Genomic DNA, 17130 nt, shown 5'->3' with positions numbered 1-17130 from the left:
ACTTCCTCAGTCTAGTTCACTTGGCCCCAAGTTGGTGGGCAGGTACTTCTGGCTGAATTTCTGGGGCTTCCCAGTGTAGTCAAGTCTCTTCACAGTCATTAGGGAGTAATGCCCCCCAGCCCCTAATAACCCCTTTGGGCCCTTTCTCTCTTCTTGTTGGAGGAGGCTGTTTGTCTTTCAAGTCCAACCAGTGTCAGGACCATCAGACCCGTCTCCCTAGCATGTAACTATGAAAGGATTCTGGGGGAAATGGTTTATGGGAGAGATGGACTTTGGGGTCAGGATGGATCTAGAAATCCTCATGGAGGAGGACGTCTTTGAAATGAACCTTGAAGGTTCACAGGTGGGGATGGTGTGGAGAGAGGGCAGTGTAGGAGGGAAGCATGTGATTGGGGAAAAGTGATTTTGTTGAAAGCAGCTTGGTTGACACAGTCATTGGTCTTGTTTTCTGTTTGATCAGTAATGCCTGATAATGCGTATTGCCTGACACTCAGTAGGCATTTCATGAATATTAGATAAAGAATGAAAGAAGGGAGGAAGGAATCAATGAATAGCCAGTCTGCTGGGGTTAGGCACGGGGGAGATCGAAAGCCCAGCAGGGTGGTCAGGATTTAAATTCCTAAGGTGGGTTGCCATTGACTTTGGGCAACAATGTGATTGTAATTCCCCAGTTGAGTCCTAAGTGATGCCAGCTGCTGGCAGTGGGAAGAAGGGGAGGAAGGAGCTATCTCTTCTCTTGCCCGACCCATGGTTGGAGTGAGAGGCCTCTAACCAGCTAGTCCTTGTCTCTTTAACAGCCTCCAGGAGGCCAGGTCCTGATGCACAAGCCCTTACGCATCTGGCTCTTGCCTCTCTCTCCGGGTTTACCTTCCCCTGTTCTTTACCTTGAACCTTTCTGAGAAAGAGAAAATCAGCCCCTGATAGCTGGGAGCTGGCCTGGTACTCTTCTGCGGAGCAGAAACGATTTCACAGATCAGCACCACCAGACAAGGCCACTCTGTGGCGATGATGGATCGAGGCCACTCTGCAGTTATGTGTGAACACACACAAGACAGGAATGTTGCCTGAACCACAGAAGTGACCAAACAGCCTCCATCCTGGCTAATATGAGTGACCTCTGTGCCTTTATAGTTAAAGCTTTTGCCTTCCTTCCCTGCTTTCTAGATGCCTGATTATAGATATCATATTCTATTGACGAAGCAAATCACAAACCCCAGTCTCACTTAGGAGAGGGGATTATACAGGATGAGACACCAGAGGGTGGAGATCATGGGGGACATCTGAGAATTCTGCGTACAGCGACAAACCACAAAATCTTCATTTTAATGAGCCCACTCCTCCCGTGTCCCCAGTGATTGAGATGCAGGTGGAAGGGGAAGACCTATAGAAACAACAGTGATGGAGAGTATGTGCACTCTGCCTGAGTCCAGGTTTTCTCAGTGGGACTTGGGGCAGGTTACTTAAACTTTCCTTGAGTTTCAGTACCTCCACCTAAAAAATAGGAGTCATCATAATAAATAGTAACAATAATAACTACTTTACAGGGCTGTTTTGAAGATTGAGAAAGCACGTAAGGACTACCTGGAGCAGAGTAAGCAGTCAACACATGTTATGTATCATTCTGTTGCACAATGCTTCCTCCCAGTCCAAATTGGAAGGAAGGTTTTCAGTCCTTCCTGGCTAGATCAGGTGTCCCTCTTTGGGACTTCCATGGCCCTTTTGCTCTCTACAGTCACAGCTCATCTTTGTTTATTGTATCTTTTGCATTAAAGCAAGGTTCTATGTCAGTTACGATAGGCTAGCTTTTGCTGCAGTAACACATGACCTCCAAAGCTCAGTGGCCTCCAACTGAAAAGGTTTCTTTCTTTCTCACATTGCATGTCCATCGTGGGTTGGCAGTGGCTCTGCTCCATGTCATATTCACTCTGGGACCTGCCAGATGGAAGAAACTCTTATGTGGAATATTGCCAGTCTCATGGCAGAGGGGAAGAAAAGACATAGTGAATAATGTGTTGGCTGTTGAATCTGCTAGGAAGTGACACGTGTCAATTCCATCTGCATATGGGTGGCCAAAACAAGCCACATAGTCATTGTTGAGTTTGGGAGAATGGGGATGTAAAAAATCTTCTTGTGGGAGGTAATCCAGAATCTTTGGCAAATAGTGTTAAAATCTACCATGTAAATCTTATAAAATTCATTTTATGAACAATATTAATACTAATAGCAGCAAATCACCAGGTGCAGTTCCAAGTTCTCTATATAAATTAACCCACTGAACCCTCATCACAACTCGGTGAGGAAGGGACTGTTTTTATTCCCATTTTACAGATGGGGAAACCAAGGCACTGAGCACTTAAAGCCCCATGCCTAAGGTTCCAGAGCTTAGGTGGAAACATCAGGGCTGGATGACGAGAACCTCCGGTTCCCTCCAGGCTGGGAACTTAGTGGAGGACCAGGAAGCAGTCATAGGACAGAATTCCTGGATCCAGCTGCGGAAATATGAGTCTCCTTCTTTGCTTGACTATTTCTCAGTGACCTGCCTTTGCACCAGGCTCCACGGGGCATCATCCCTTCCCATAGCTCATATTCAGCTCCCCAGCTGAAATTCTGTGTTTAGGGCTTGCTAAACACCGTAAAAATGTCAATTAAGTTGATTTAAAAATGCTCCTGTTCTCATTAACAACAAACTGTTAGTGTCGATGCAGGCAGACAGGGCTAAGAATAAATAGTATGAATATTAAAAGGTTTCTGGTGTCATTAATTATCAATAATAAATTATCCCCTACCCCTACCCTCTCTCTGGCTGCCAGGGATGCCTTCTTCCCTGGGCAGGAAGAGTTATTACCAGAAGTCTGACATTTGGCTTATTCATCTGCTTTGGAGAAAGAATGCAGACATTGAAGACTCAGGCCCCAGGAATAACTGCTCTCGTGACCTCTAGTCTGACGAATTTAAATTGTTAGCAGTCCTGCAGTAGACTGTACTCACAGTGTGGGCCATAAGCCAGCCCTGACCCCAGGCAGGTGCCCTATCAATGTCTGGTGAATGAATGAATGAACTTAAAGTCTCTAGTTTGTATTTGTACCTCTGAGCATGAGTCTGGGCTCTGCTGCTTTCTAACTGTGTGACCCTGACTGAGTCACTTAACTTCTCTGTGTCAGTTTCTTCTGCTGTGAAATAGAGTTGATGATAATAGTGGCTGCTTCACAGGCTGCAAAGATAAAAACAGAATATGTATGTTATAACTCATATAATAAATGCTCAATGAATATTAGCCATCATCATCATCATCTTTTTCATTATCATTTTAATTATAATTGCAACTCTGTGTTGGAGGAACTTAAAGGTTTTCTAGTTCAACCCCTCAGAGGAATATTCTGTAGCCATTAAAAATGATGTTTGCAAAGACATTTTAATAACAAGGAATGATGCTTATGTTAAGTTTAAAAAAGCAGACTGCAGAATTTCACGTGCTTTGTGATTGCAGTGATTTTAAACATAGACAAAAACAGGATGGAGATACATCAAAAACATCATTGGTGATTTTTTTTTTCTAAGTGGTTATTTTATTTTCTTTAGTATATTTTATGTGGCTTTTAACTTTTTACAATAAACATGTTTTGTTTATTATGAAAGTTTCCCGACATACACAAAAATACACCAGTTTTATGAACACCTATAAACCCATGACTTAGATTTATTGATTTTTAACATTTTGCCATCTTTGCTTAACTTTTTTTTCTTTTGAGTGAAATATTTTAAATTTACTGACATCATGATATTTTATTCCTAGATATTTCAGTAGGTATCTCTAAAAAGTAAAAATATTTTCCTACCTAACCACAATACCATGATCACATCTGACAAAATTAGGAATAAATCTTTCATGTTATCTAATAGAGGCCTACCTTCTTTCATTGTGCTTCCCAGATACTGCATTTTTTTTACCAGTTGAAGGTTGGTAGCCACCCTATATGTACTGGTCAGGTAAGTTTATCAACACTACTTCTCCAACAGCACTTGCTCACTTTGCATTTCTGTGTCACATTTTGGTAATTCTCACAACATTTCAAACTTTTAAATTATTATTATATTCGTTATGGTGATCTGTGATCCACGATCTTTAACTATGACTCATTAAAGGCTCAGATAATGGTTAGCATATTTTAGCAATAAAGTATTTTTTAGTTAAGGTATGTACTTTTTTTAGGCATATGTTATTGCACACTTAATAGATTACAGTATAGTTTAAACATAACTTTCATACACACTGAGAAACCAAAAAGTAGCGTGACTTGCTTTATTGCGATATTCGCTTTATTTCGGTGGAACTGAACTAGCGGTATCTCTGAGGTCTGTCTGTACATAATCTGTATGCAAATTTCCTAATTGTCCTTCAAAAAAATTTTCCTTTAAAACAGATTTGTTTGAACCAGGATTCAATTAAGGACCACTCATTACATTTGGTTGTCACGTCTTTTAATTCTCTTTAAATGGAGCAAAACATAGCCCCACCTTTGTATCCATCATATTGACTTGCTGAACAGACCAGGTCAGTTATTCTGTTGAAGGTCTCAACTTCTGTATTTGCCTTTTCTTTGTGGTTGCAATGCTTTTATAATATGAAAACAATGTGACTAAGAAAAAAACCCAAAATCTTCCCTCTGTAGATGTAGCCACATTCTCAGCTGTGTGAGCAATAGTCATAACTATACTTTCCATGTGCCAGGCGTGACACTTAGCATTTTATTAGTTTTATCTTATTTAATTCTCACAATAAACCCATGACGTAAATACCCTTTTTATCAATATCATTATGTAAATGGTGAAAAGTAGAATGACTTGCCAAGGCCCCATCATTGAGCAGACCAGCTCTCCAGCCAGCAAGCTTAACATCCATGCAGTATTAAAACAACTGAAAGAAATGCTGCGAACTAAAGTCAGGGAAACCAATCCTGCCTCCCTTGGGGATGCTAAATGACAACCAGGAAGCAGATTCCCCATGATGCCCGGGGAGAGGTCTGCAGGGAAGTGATGGAGTGGTGTCTTCAGTGATTAAATCTGTTCTTCTGCCAGAGCTTGGAGCTACCCTGGACATCTCCAGAGTTTCCTTCTGCCTCCTTTTCTTCCATTCTTAGCAGGTTGGATGGGCCATAGAAAGCTTGTGCTTTTCCCTCTCTAGGCTTGAGAATCCCTGGATCTGCTATTTATAGACAAGTAGATATCAGACCCAGAAAGCAGCTCTCAAGGGAGCCTCCACAGCTGCCAGGGTAAAGGACCTGTGGGATCCACCAGCTATTCCACTCCTGGGTCTTCATTCATGAGCATTCTGGAAAAATCAGGCAAAGCAGATTGTGTGTTTCGGGAAAGAACACTGGAAGGGGAGTCTAGGCACCTGGATCCTTAGCAAGATTTGCCTCTGCCGTGGACAGCCTGTGTGTCTTTGTCTATGGCACCCAGTTTCCCAGAGCCCAGGTGTCCTGTCTTATATCCAACTTAAAACTGTCAGTTCAATTTCCACCGTAAGGTTGTTATAAGGATTATACGAGAATGAGTGGGAGTAACATTGGAGATATAGGAGCTCCTCTCGGGTGTACCGCAGGAGTTGCAAATTCAGGTGCGCATGCTGGCTAGGTAGGGAGCATATGGTTCCTGTGTTCCAACAGGACCCCACCCCAAAGCTATAGTTGACTGATTGGTCAAGGCCTTGGCAACTGACCCAGGCTGCCCTGGGATGTTTGGATTTGGGAAGGGTGGGTGGCCAGTCATTCCTTCCCTTTGAGTTTAGGTCCAAATTAGAAACAGAGAGCATTGATAACAGATGCTTTCTAACTATGAGGGAAACAGTTCGGTGAGGAAGATGAATGTTGTGAGCAAGTGAGAGGAAGAGAGACACATGAGACCCAGGTTCCAGCTGTTCTTGGGATCTGACTGCATCCCTGAGGTTTGACTGTTCAACCCATTTTTGGCTTCTCTGAGCCAACCATTTCTCCTTTCTTTGGCTTAAGGGTGTTTGAGATTGTTTCTGCCATCTATTGCTAAAAAGGTGTCCAGTGTATTCAGCTTTAGGACACTCTTAGCATTCCCAGGGAGAAGAAAGCTAGAGTATACCAGGAACTTGAAGACCACCTTCTGGTCCCTCCACCTCATTTCACAGCTAACGTCCAGCATTGTTAACCACGTTGCCTCAGGTATCTGAGCAAGTGAGCGGCAAAACCAACACAAGAATCTAGGTCTCCTGACTTCCATCCCCGGGCCTTCCCATCTCTCCAATCTTCCTCTTTTCTATCTGGGCAGCATAGCATAATGACAACATGTTAAAACCCAGTAACTCTTACTATTTACTGAGTGTATACTAAGTTCCTCCCTATGCTCAGTGATTCTCATGCGTTACCTTAATAATGACCCAATGAAGAAGTTATTTTTTTCAGTTCCTCTCCATTCTGCATAGTGGAACCCTCGAGTTCAGAAAGGTTGAACAACTTGCCCAAAGACACACAGGTAGTCAGTCACAGTCACAGAGTCACAAACTCAAGTCCTCAAGCCCCCGTGCTTAATCATGGTGCCCTACCCTGTCTTTGGCTTCCTGCTCTATTGAGAGGGGCAGTGGCCACACACTCCTTTGAGACAGTCCCTTAATGAGTCTATAACTGAGCTTGAGCAGTCCCAAGAGATCTGTCATTTCCTGTATCCTGTGGCCACTGGCCTGGGAGTTCTTGGGCTTGTGTTATTTACCCAAGAATTTGCAAGTCTGCTTCTTGCTTAGGTAAAAAATACTTTTGTAAATATGGATGGAAAATTGGCTTTGCTTACCCAGAAGTGGGGAGAGCTTTAGGCATCTTGGGAAATGTTGGTACAAACATATGTGTGTGCAAAAAAAGGCCTAGATTTTGCTCATCAACTCCATGGTAGAGAAAAGGATTCTTTTTTTTTAATAACATTTTTTATTGAGTTATAGTCATTTTACAATGTTGTATCAAATTCCAGTGTAGAGCACAATTTTTCAGTTATACATGAACATACATATATTCATTGTCACATTTTTTTTTTTGCTGTGAGCTACCACAAGATCTTGTATATATTTCCCTGTGCTATACAGTATAATCTTATTTATCTATTCTGCATATGCCAGTCAGTATCTACAAATTTTGAAATCCCAGGCTGTCCCTTGCACCCCCTGCCCCCTTGGCAATCACAAGTTTGTATTCTATGTCTATGAGTCTGTTTCTGTTTTGTATTTATGTTCTTTTTTTTTTTTTTTTTAGATTCCACATATAAGCGATCTCATATGGTATTTTTCTTTCTCTTTCTGGCTTACTTCACTTGGAATGACATTCTCCAGGGATATCCATGTTCCTGCAAATGGCGTTATGTTGTGGTTTTTTATGGCTGACTAGCATTCCATTGTATAAATATACCACAGCTTCTTTATCCAGTCATCTGTCGATGGACATTTACGCTGTTTCCGTGTCTTGGCTATTGTAAATAATGCTGCTATGAACATTGGGGTGCAAGTGTCTTTTTGAAGTAGGGTTCCTTCTGGATACATGCCCAGGAGTAGGATTACTGGGTCATATTGTAAGTCTATTCCTAGTCTTTTGAGGAATCTCTGTACTGTTTTCCACAGCATCTGCACCAAACTGCATTCCCACCAGCAGTGTAAAGGATTCTTGACGTCTCCTTGTTAAGGTGGCTTTGGTGCTTATAACAGAAGTATGCCCAGTGGTGGACAGGGATGGCTCACTAAGGTGGCTTCCAAGTTCACAGAGGTGACAAAGGGCAGTCTACCCCAAAGTGTCAATTTCTGATCACCTGTGACAGAAGAGCCTGGGAGACTTGTTAAAAATTTGTGGTCTACCCATTATCTATTGCTGTGTAACACACTGCCCCCAATCTTCGTGGCTTAAAGCAACAGCAGTTAGTTTGCTGAGGAACCTGCAACTAGGGCTGGGCGCAGCAATCACGGCTTGCCTTTGCTAGGGCAGCCCAGCTGGGGACTGGAGGATGTACTGTCAGGATGGCTCAAGCAGCTGGCTGGCAGGTTGGTGTGCTTGTTGGCAGAGAATCCTGCCAGGGCTGTGGGCTGTGGGCCTTGGTTCCTCTCTGTGTCAGGCTCTCCACTGAATGCTTGGGCTTCCTCACAGCATGGAGACTGGGTACCAAGAGTGAAAGTACCAAGAGAGCAAGATGGAATTACATTGTGTTTTTATGTTCTAGCCACAGAAGTCACTTGGCGACACCTCCACTGTGCTCTGCTGATCAAGAGAGTAAGAAGGGCCCACCTAGTTTCACGGGTTCATAAATCAGCCTCTTGATGGGGAGGTGGCAATAGTGGTTGCCTGTGGGAAGGGAAACTAGGTGGCAGGGAGCAAGGAAGGCGGGGGAGAAAGGGACAGTAGAGAGAGACGTGTGAGAGAAGGGCGGTTATGTCTCACTGCAGGGCTTGGTTTGTTTTTTGGCATGCACTTGTATTTTACCTTTTGTTTGCAAAATGAATAAAAAGACTGAGGTGGCAGGGAGCAGTGGGTGTGTGTGTTCATGGGTGAGCATGTGTGTTTCTGTGCTCACAGTCTGGGCAGGCACAAGTGACAGAGTTAAAGCAGCAACTCCAATGGGAAGCAAAGGAGAGGGCCTGGCCGTGGCCATGACAGGGCCCCAGGCTGCATCGTGCTGGTGCTCCTGGTCCCAGAGGTACACTCTTCTTGACCTGATCCATCTCTTCAAATGGAAAGAGAGCCAGCTGTCTGCCAGGGGCCACAGACCTCGGTGTCAGTAGACACGCATCTATGGGCAGAAATCACAAAAACCCTTCACCCTTTCACTAAAAGCAAAACGAAACAAAATTCCAAACAGACAAAACAAAAGCAAAAACAAAACAAAACAAGACAACCCAAACCCCACAGATAACTTCACTCAAGAAAGAAAGCTGGGAAGTATAATACTCACCGTTTATTTAAGACCCCATATGTGCCAGATGCTTTACCTAATCTAATTTTCACACAGCCGTGGTTTTGCAGATGAGGAAACCGAGGCTCAGGCAGGCAGAATGGCTTGCTCGCACTCACACGACTGGAGGGCAGACACAGGAGTGGGGTTCCTGCCTGGTCCCTTTGCGCCCCGGGCTGGTTGGTGAACGTCAGTCTTTCCTCCTCTCCCTGTAGCCGGGATCCTTGGGCGGCTTTGCCTAATGAAGAGAAATGTTCTTGATGCAATTTGGATCTGACCGCTGGACTTGGTGACAATTTATTTTGTGAATTCCCAGTAAAAATGGAGTTCTTTTTTAGGAACAGTGACTTCTGGAGGGCAGAGCCAGGAATTTTAATTGGGTGAGAGGCAGCAGTGAGTGTTGGTGTGGGGAGTCAGAAAGCACCTGTTCCAGTCCTGACTGCCTGTGTGACCTTGGGCAACAATACAAATGCTCATCAGTAATAATAATAGCCTCTACCTACTGATCTCTTAGTGTGCACCAGGTGCTGTGCTGAGCAACTCATGTGCGCCACCTGACTTATTCTCAGCAATCCTGAGAGGAAGGGCGGTACAAATATCCCCATTTCATAGATGAGGAAACAGGCTTCAGGCATTGAGCAGCTTGCCCAGTGCCACACAGATAGGAGGGGTTACATCCATGATTTGGGCCTGTGCTTTCAGAGTTTGTGCTTTTCACCACTGTGCTATCATATTGATACATATATGGATGTGATACAGACATGGATAGCAGCTAACATTTATTGAACATTTCCACGTGGTATACGCGATTCCATCACTGTATGTAGTGTATCATTTAATTCCCAGAATGACTCTGGGAAGTCAAAATTATCATCTCCATTTTCTCAGATGAAGAAACTGACTTCTCATGTGTTTGGTGAGGGGTTTTCGCCTGCTCCATGATTGTCTTCTAAGAACTGTCACTTTGGGAAAAAGGGTTAAGCTAGGTGTGGACTCAGATCATGTGGGGTGGTGGCTGGCTTCAGAAGAAGCCCCTCCCTCTGCCTCTCAGGGAGAAGCTGGGGTGGGGTGTGCAGGGGAGTTTGGGGAGGCTGCTGCACCAATGCCTCACTTGCACCTTCTCTGGACGCTGGAGGCACAGGTCTCTCCCTGAGGCTCGCCAAGCCTGGCTTCCATCCGTCTGGGCTGGGCAGCCGGCCTCCTTGGCAGAGTGGGCTACAGCCTGAGGCTCCTGAGCCCTGCGTGGCTCAGTGAACTGTGCAAGGAAGGGAGGCTCTGCCAACGTGTCACTGGCCAGCTCCCCACTGGGCACCATCTGGGATGCACTGAGCTGGAGAGCAGGGCGGCCAATGGCTGCCTCTTCCACCCTGCGGGCCTCACCTCCCTGAGCACACAGCCCAGGAAGGTATCAGAATGTCAGGGGACAGAACCTCCCAGGGGAACCTCTTCTTTAGTCCCAGAGGCTGTATCTGACGATAATAATCACACTAATGATGAACGTTTGTCAAAACTTTCTCACGGCAGGGCACTGGGCTTAGTGGTTCACATATATTGTCTCGCTTAACTTACTCATTATCATACATTCCCGTGTTTAAGTAGTGTTATTATCCACATTCCATAGATGAAGCAGAAGCATAGAGAGGCACAGAGCCGTGCAGCTGGTGTGCTTCAGAGCCAGGGTTCAGATTCCTTGTTTTAAAGCCTGGCTGTCTCATGAGTTCTGGATTCTAACTTTGCCCAATCTCTTACTGTTGAGTACTTCTGTTCAGTCTCCTGCTCTTTAAAAGTCTTCAGTTTCTCCTTGTGTACTTTGTGGGAGTTGGACCACATTTTCACAATGTGTTCATCAGGGTCCCAGAATTCTGACAGGAGCTATGTGTGGGTGTGTTAGGAGTTGGGGAAGGGGTGAGGAGAAGCTGAGGATGAGTATCTGACTCCCAACCTCTTACTGCTTTTAACCTGAGAGCAAACGCCACTTTTTGCTTCTCCCTCTATCAGGGTGATGTTAAGAGGTGGCTTACAGAAGGGGCTATGATAGATTTGAACACTAGCAATTGCTGATCTGACATTCTTGTACCATAAAGAGAGGAGGAAAACAAACCTCAGGGAAGGTAAGGGACCCATTTAAAGAGACCCAGCAAGCCAGTGACGTGGGCAGATAATGTATTGGTTAAAACTGCAGGTTCTGGAGCCAGACACCAATGGTTCAAGCCCTGGCTCTGCCTACCCCTAGTGGTGTCCTTGGGCAGAGTCTAGCCCGACGGATAGACAATCCCTATTTTACTACCACTAAATGGTCCCAGTGGGATAGTTGAGGCCCTGAACTATTTCTTGGATGGAAGAGCTCAGTAACTGGGTCATTTTTCCTGCAACTCTGCATCCCCTACCCCAACTCCCAACTCAAAGGGCCCAGGGCACCCAAATGCCTTTGGACCTGCCCAGTTATGATGCAGATATCAGGGGTACCCAAGAACTGTCCCCCTACTCTCCTCAAAGGAATCTACTGGAATTTATGCTCAACAGAGTCTGTATTCATGGATAGGGGAAGGGCTGGGCTGGTGACATGAAGACACAAACAAGAGACTGCATATGACCCTTAGTAACTGTGTGACCTTCAGTACCTTCCTTCACATCTCCAGACTTCAGTGTCCTCATCTTTAAAGGGCAGTGCTGGAGGTTCGATGCTCTTCATGGGCCTCGGCAGCTTCATGACAGCATGCTTCAATGATCCCAGGCATCAGGAAATATGACCTCTCTCCTCTGCATCCAGACATTTCCCTGAGAAGTCTTCTCCCTAAGCGCATACTCATGAATCAGACAGAGTTGGAGCTGACCAAGCCTCCCTCCTTTATCTGTGTGGCGAAGAATGAAATTTTGAGTTCTCCTGGCCTTGGGAAATTGGCCTCAAATGGTGTGGCTGCAGGGCTTTCAGAGCGCTATCCTGAGGGACAACTCTGACCCAGCCACAGCCCAGCGGGAGAGCTCGAGGTTAGGCCAGGTCTGCACACAGTGGAGTCTGAGCGCCTCAGGGTAGAGTTTCCGGAAGGAGAGGCCTGTCTTCCCCTGGGCACAGCTGCTGCTCGACATCGGCAGGGGGGGTGGGGGGGGTGAGATAGGGCACTTGCTCGGGGTAGAGCAGTGTGGTCAGTGTGGCCACCTCGGGGACTCGTCCTTTCTCTTCCTCTTAGAAGGAGAAGGTGCTGATTTGGTTGGTCAGATTTCCAAGCAATGATGGAACCATGTTTCCTAGCAGGCTGGGTGACTGGCTGACAAAAGGCTTCCTCCTGTCTGAGGTCCGAATAGTGAAAGACTCAGGTTGGTTTCACAGCGGAGGCCGGGGCACCTCTGTCCCTCTGCCCCCTCCCGTCAGCCCCACGCGCGTCGGTGCCTTCACTGGACCCGTGCTTTTCTGGTCTGTTAAGACAGCGTGGTCAGTGCCCCACTCACATCTCCTTGGCCTGCCCGGTCTACAAGGTCACATGAGGAAAATTCATCCTGATGGCTTCCTGTGTTTCTCTGTGCACAAGGAGGGCTGGGAGGGTGGGGAGTTAATGCCCCAGGAGTGACCTTCAGCCAGGGAAGGATATGGGGGTGGATAAACCCCCTGATTCCTTGCCACCAAGTGAAGGTAATGTTGGGGTGTATTCTGCAGTCTCTTAGTCAGTCTTTAACTGGATGGGGTCTTAGTTGCGCCCAGTTACCACTCTCCCATTAACACACCTTTGGTTGGCTCCCTCCCTTCCCACTTCCTCTTGCGCTCTCTGAAGCACCTCTCAGATAAGTCAGGATTCTTAGTTCCTATCTATCTCAGGGTTTGCTTAGGATATTGTGATTTACAATAACACATATTTGGTCTTAGTTCTGGCACAGAGCTCCTAAAACCCTTGGAATGGCCTAAGTAATGAGAGCACAAAGGTGTCTTTTGTTATGTTAATGAGGTAACTTTTGGAAAGCATTTAAGGATGAGTCTGGTTGCCTGCCAGTGGTGCCAACCACATGATTAGAGAGTTGGATGTCAGGGGAGGGGAGAGGGCCTGGAGATTGAATCCAGTCACCAAAGGCCAATGATTTAATCACGCATGCTTGTGTAATGAAGCTTCCATAAAACCCCGAGGGATAGCTACTAGGTTGGCGAACTCTTGGAGATGTGGGGACAAGAGTGTGCCTGGAGAGGGCACTGAGGCGCCGCATGCTTTCCCCATACCTTGCCCTTTGTGTCTCTCCTGGCTGTTGATTTGTATCCTTTAACATTCCTTGCAATTAACTGGTAATATGGCGAGTAAACTGGTTTCCTGAGTTTTCTGTCACTTTAGCAAATTAACCAATCTCCAGGAGGCGGTTGTGAGAACCTCTGATTTATAGAGCCAGTTGGTCTGAAGCACAGATGACCACTTGGACTTGCCATTGGCATCTGAAGCAGAGGGCAGTCTTGTGGGACTGAGCCCCTAACCCGTGGAGTCTAATGCTGTCTCCAGATAGAGAGTGCCAGAACTGAGTTGCGTTGCAGGACACCCAGCTGGTGTTCGAGGAAAGTTGCTTGGTGGTGTGGGAGCTCCTCCCTCACACTGGACTGATGCAGAAACTTCACTGCTCTTGAAGGGATCCACAGTAAGACATGTCCTGTCACAGACTTCACTGCAGTGCCGGAGGTGGTAGGATGATCTTACTCCCATTTTACTGATGAAGAAACTGAAGCCCGGAGAGGTTAATGACTTTTCCAAAATGGGAGGTTGGAGGTACCAAAATGGTAGACCCTGACTCCCAACTCACTGTCCTTTTCTCAGTGGCAAACCTTGGTGTCCCCCAGGCAACTCTCTGATATAAGGAAGGACACTTGGGTGAAGACCAACAAGAAATGGAATCCTTTGCTGCTGTCTTCATTTTAGTTCTCAAAACTAGCAGTAGATTTGTTTAGAACAAGCCTTGTCCTTTGATTAGAACTATTGATAAACTATTGATACCTTAATGGGTAATAGGAGCAGAGAGGGACTTTTAGCCTTTTAGTTAAGATATTATGGATGGGGCTACCCAGAGCACCTGGAACTGAGCAAGCTTGTGAAAATCTAACTAAACATTGAGAGAAATATTTCAAGAATTGATTAGTGATGTCTGCCTTGGCACAGGACATCTGCTACTACAGAAAAGACCTGGTAAAGAAGGCTAGGACCATGGTTAGCTCATGTGTTAAGCCACAGGCTGGAATTTGGAGCAATGAAGAAGGTGACAAAATGATGCCGAAAGGTGGTGGCTAGTCTGGAGTTTCGGTTACTCCACCACCCTAAATTCCTTTTTTGCTCTATCCTTCTCTCTCAGAATTCTATTATACTGCTTTAGAATCCCAATAACCTTGTAGAATGCAGACATACACACACACCCACACACCCCTTATTTTACACAGCAATTAAAGCAAAAATTCTGGATCCTGCTCCAAATTTTGCCTTCAGCATTTTGTCTCCCCTAGTACCAACATTGATTAGTTCCACTTGAGTCTCACTTTCCCCATATGCAAAATAAAGGTGTTGGGACAGGGCACTAATTCTCAAAAAGCACGCAAAGAAACAGTAGTTCCTTAGGATGGTAGCAGCTATTACGTGGAATAGTTTTCCATGATTACTTTCTTTTGGAATATTGCTAGACTGATAAAAACATTTTTTTAACTACAAGACATTTTAGATTTGTAATAAGAATTCACCTTAAAGTTACTCAGTTCCCCAGACTTACTTGAAAACAGGGAATACACCACACACCATAGTCCCTAAAGGTCTTTCAGCTTTAAAATGCCAAAATTCTTTACCGATTTCCTTTGAGAATAGAGGTATAAAGAGATGCATGATCAATGACTGGCTTATTTTAGTTCTCTCCCGTAGATATGATATGGTGGTTGATTTTTAACCACAGCATTTAAGTGGCTCAAAGCAAATGGCAACCCTGGGGGTCATTTCTCTAGTTGAGCATTTGAAGATAAATCAATCAGGTTGAGAACAACTGAAATGATTTTTTTCCTTAAGACCAGACTAGGTTATTTCAGTTACTTTAATGATGTAAATCATGTGATAAAAACAACTGGCAGAATTGACTGCAGAGCGGTGTTGACTAGGGGTATTTTTGTCAGCATAGCTGCTGTGAAGGTTTTCCATTTGAAAGTTTCAAGTAGCAAAATCCTACTCAGTGTCCCAAGCTGTGTGGTGGGTTTAGCACTTCAGCACAGCGTAGGGTAAAGTTGTCAGGGAGACATACACAATGTTAGTCTCCATCCACAGTGTGGTGGAGTTCTAGGTGCCCAACCCTGGGTGGCTCTCCACACTGGGGAGGTGTCCAGCCTGGGCCAACTCCTGCTGCCTGTGTCTTTCCTAGAGACAGACTATTCCTTCAAATGAAGGGCTGTCTTTCTCTATTCAGAAGAGGTCATGCTTTTATTTATTTATTTCTTTTAAACATTTTTTTATTGAGTTATAGTCATTTTACAATGTTGTGTCGAATTACAGTGTAGAGCACAATTTTTCAGTTATACATGAACATATATATATTCATTGTCACATTTTTTTCTCTGGGAGCTACCACAAGATCTAGTATATATTTCCCTAAGCTATACAGTATAATCTTGTTTATCTTTTCTACATTTTGAAATCCCAGTCTGTCCCTTCCCACCCCCTGCCCCCTTGGCAACCACAAGTTTGTATTCTATGTCTATGAGTCTGTTTCTGTTTTGTATTTGAGGTCACACCTATTTAATCTACCTTTCTGGAAGTCTGGTCACGAATAACTTCAAACTCTCCATACCAATAGTTTTCATCAAAGACTATTTCAGGGTCAGCATTGATAAATAAGGATGGAAAGTGCAGTGGTTATTATTAACCAAAGCACCATCTGAATCATTTACAAAATTAAAACAAACATGCTTGGCTCCACCCCTGAAGACTCTGATGTGTGTGCAGGCATCAATATTTTAGAAAGCTCCACAGATAACAACCCATATGTCCATCGATAGGAGACTGGATACACAAAGTGTGGTATATTCACACAATGGAAAACTACTCAGCAATAAAAAGGAAAATGCTGTTGTTATACACAGCAACATGGATGCTTAACACTCAAACATTAGGCTAAGTGACAAAAGTTTCAGTCACTAAAAATGTACAAGGTAGAATTCCATTTACATGAAGTTCAAAAATAGGCAAAGCTAGTACCTGTGTAAGAGATCATAATTGTGGTTTCTACTGAGGGGAAGTGGAATTAACAACAAAAGGACACAAGGGCACTTCATAGAGGTGATGCAGATATTCTGTACCTTGTTTTAGGTGACAGTCTACGCAGATACATACAGCTTAAAATGTGAACTGAACCCTTAAGAGATCTGCATTTCATTGTATATAATTTTTACCTCATTTAAACAGAAAAAGTTCAACTTCCCTGTAAGTCCCCACATTAGGGTCCTTTCCCTGTGCCAAAGCCCAAGAAAGAATCATCTCCACCCAAGGGATGGGCCTAACCCAGCTCAGCCCAGTGACAGCCTCAAGCAGTGGAACAGTTCCCCAACCTCTCTCTGCCTTATATCACACAACTTCCCATTCTCATTTACCCTCCAGAATTTCTCCCATCCTTTCTCTGTCTTTTGGATGATGAAACTCTAGAGAACTCAACATACAATAACCAGCTTAATAATAAACACATAGGTTCCAGGAACGGTGCTTCTTTCCTATCTCCATTTCAGTAGCCACACCTGCATTCCTGGAAGGAGTCCCTTCCATCTCAGGCCACTCTGTAGTTTACTGAGCACCTACTATGTGCTGGACCATGGTGGCTCCTTTACCAAGGCTATCTCATTTTCTTTTCAAAGTAGCCCTGAGAAGTTGATCTCTTTTACTGTCCTCCCCATTTTCCAGATTAGTAATTGATAAGGGAAGATAAATAATGGGCCTGAAGTTGACATCAGGCTGATTAAGTGGAAGATTCAGGGTTAGAACAGCGATTGCAAAACCCCTTACAATTTAAGATCCCTTTCTTTCCAGGGCCTGAGGGGAGAAAAGCAGAGAGGCGTGTTGAAAGGAGAGATGCACTTGAGTGTGAAAGGGGCAAAGGTCCTTACTTGACCATGCTTTTCATGTCCAGTTGCCAGAATTTAAGCCAGTCAAGTCCTATACACCCAAGCAGTCCCATGCTCTCAGGCTCGCCCCTGCTGGTAGC

This window comes from Camelus bactrianus, chromosome 18 (genome assembly GCF_048773025.1).
Source record: "Camelus bactrianus isolate YW-2024 breed Bactrian camel chromosome 18, ASM4877302v1, whole genome shotgun sequence".
In the NCBI taxonomy this organism is placed as follows: Eukaryota; Metazoa; Chordata; class Mammalia; order Artiodactyla; family Camelidae; genus Camelus; species Camelus bactrianus.
The sequence above is the reverse complement of the archived record's forward strand: the minus strand, read 5'-3'. Positions refer to the sequence as shown.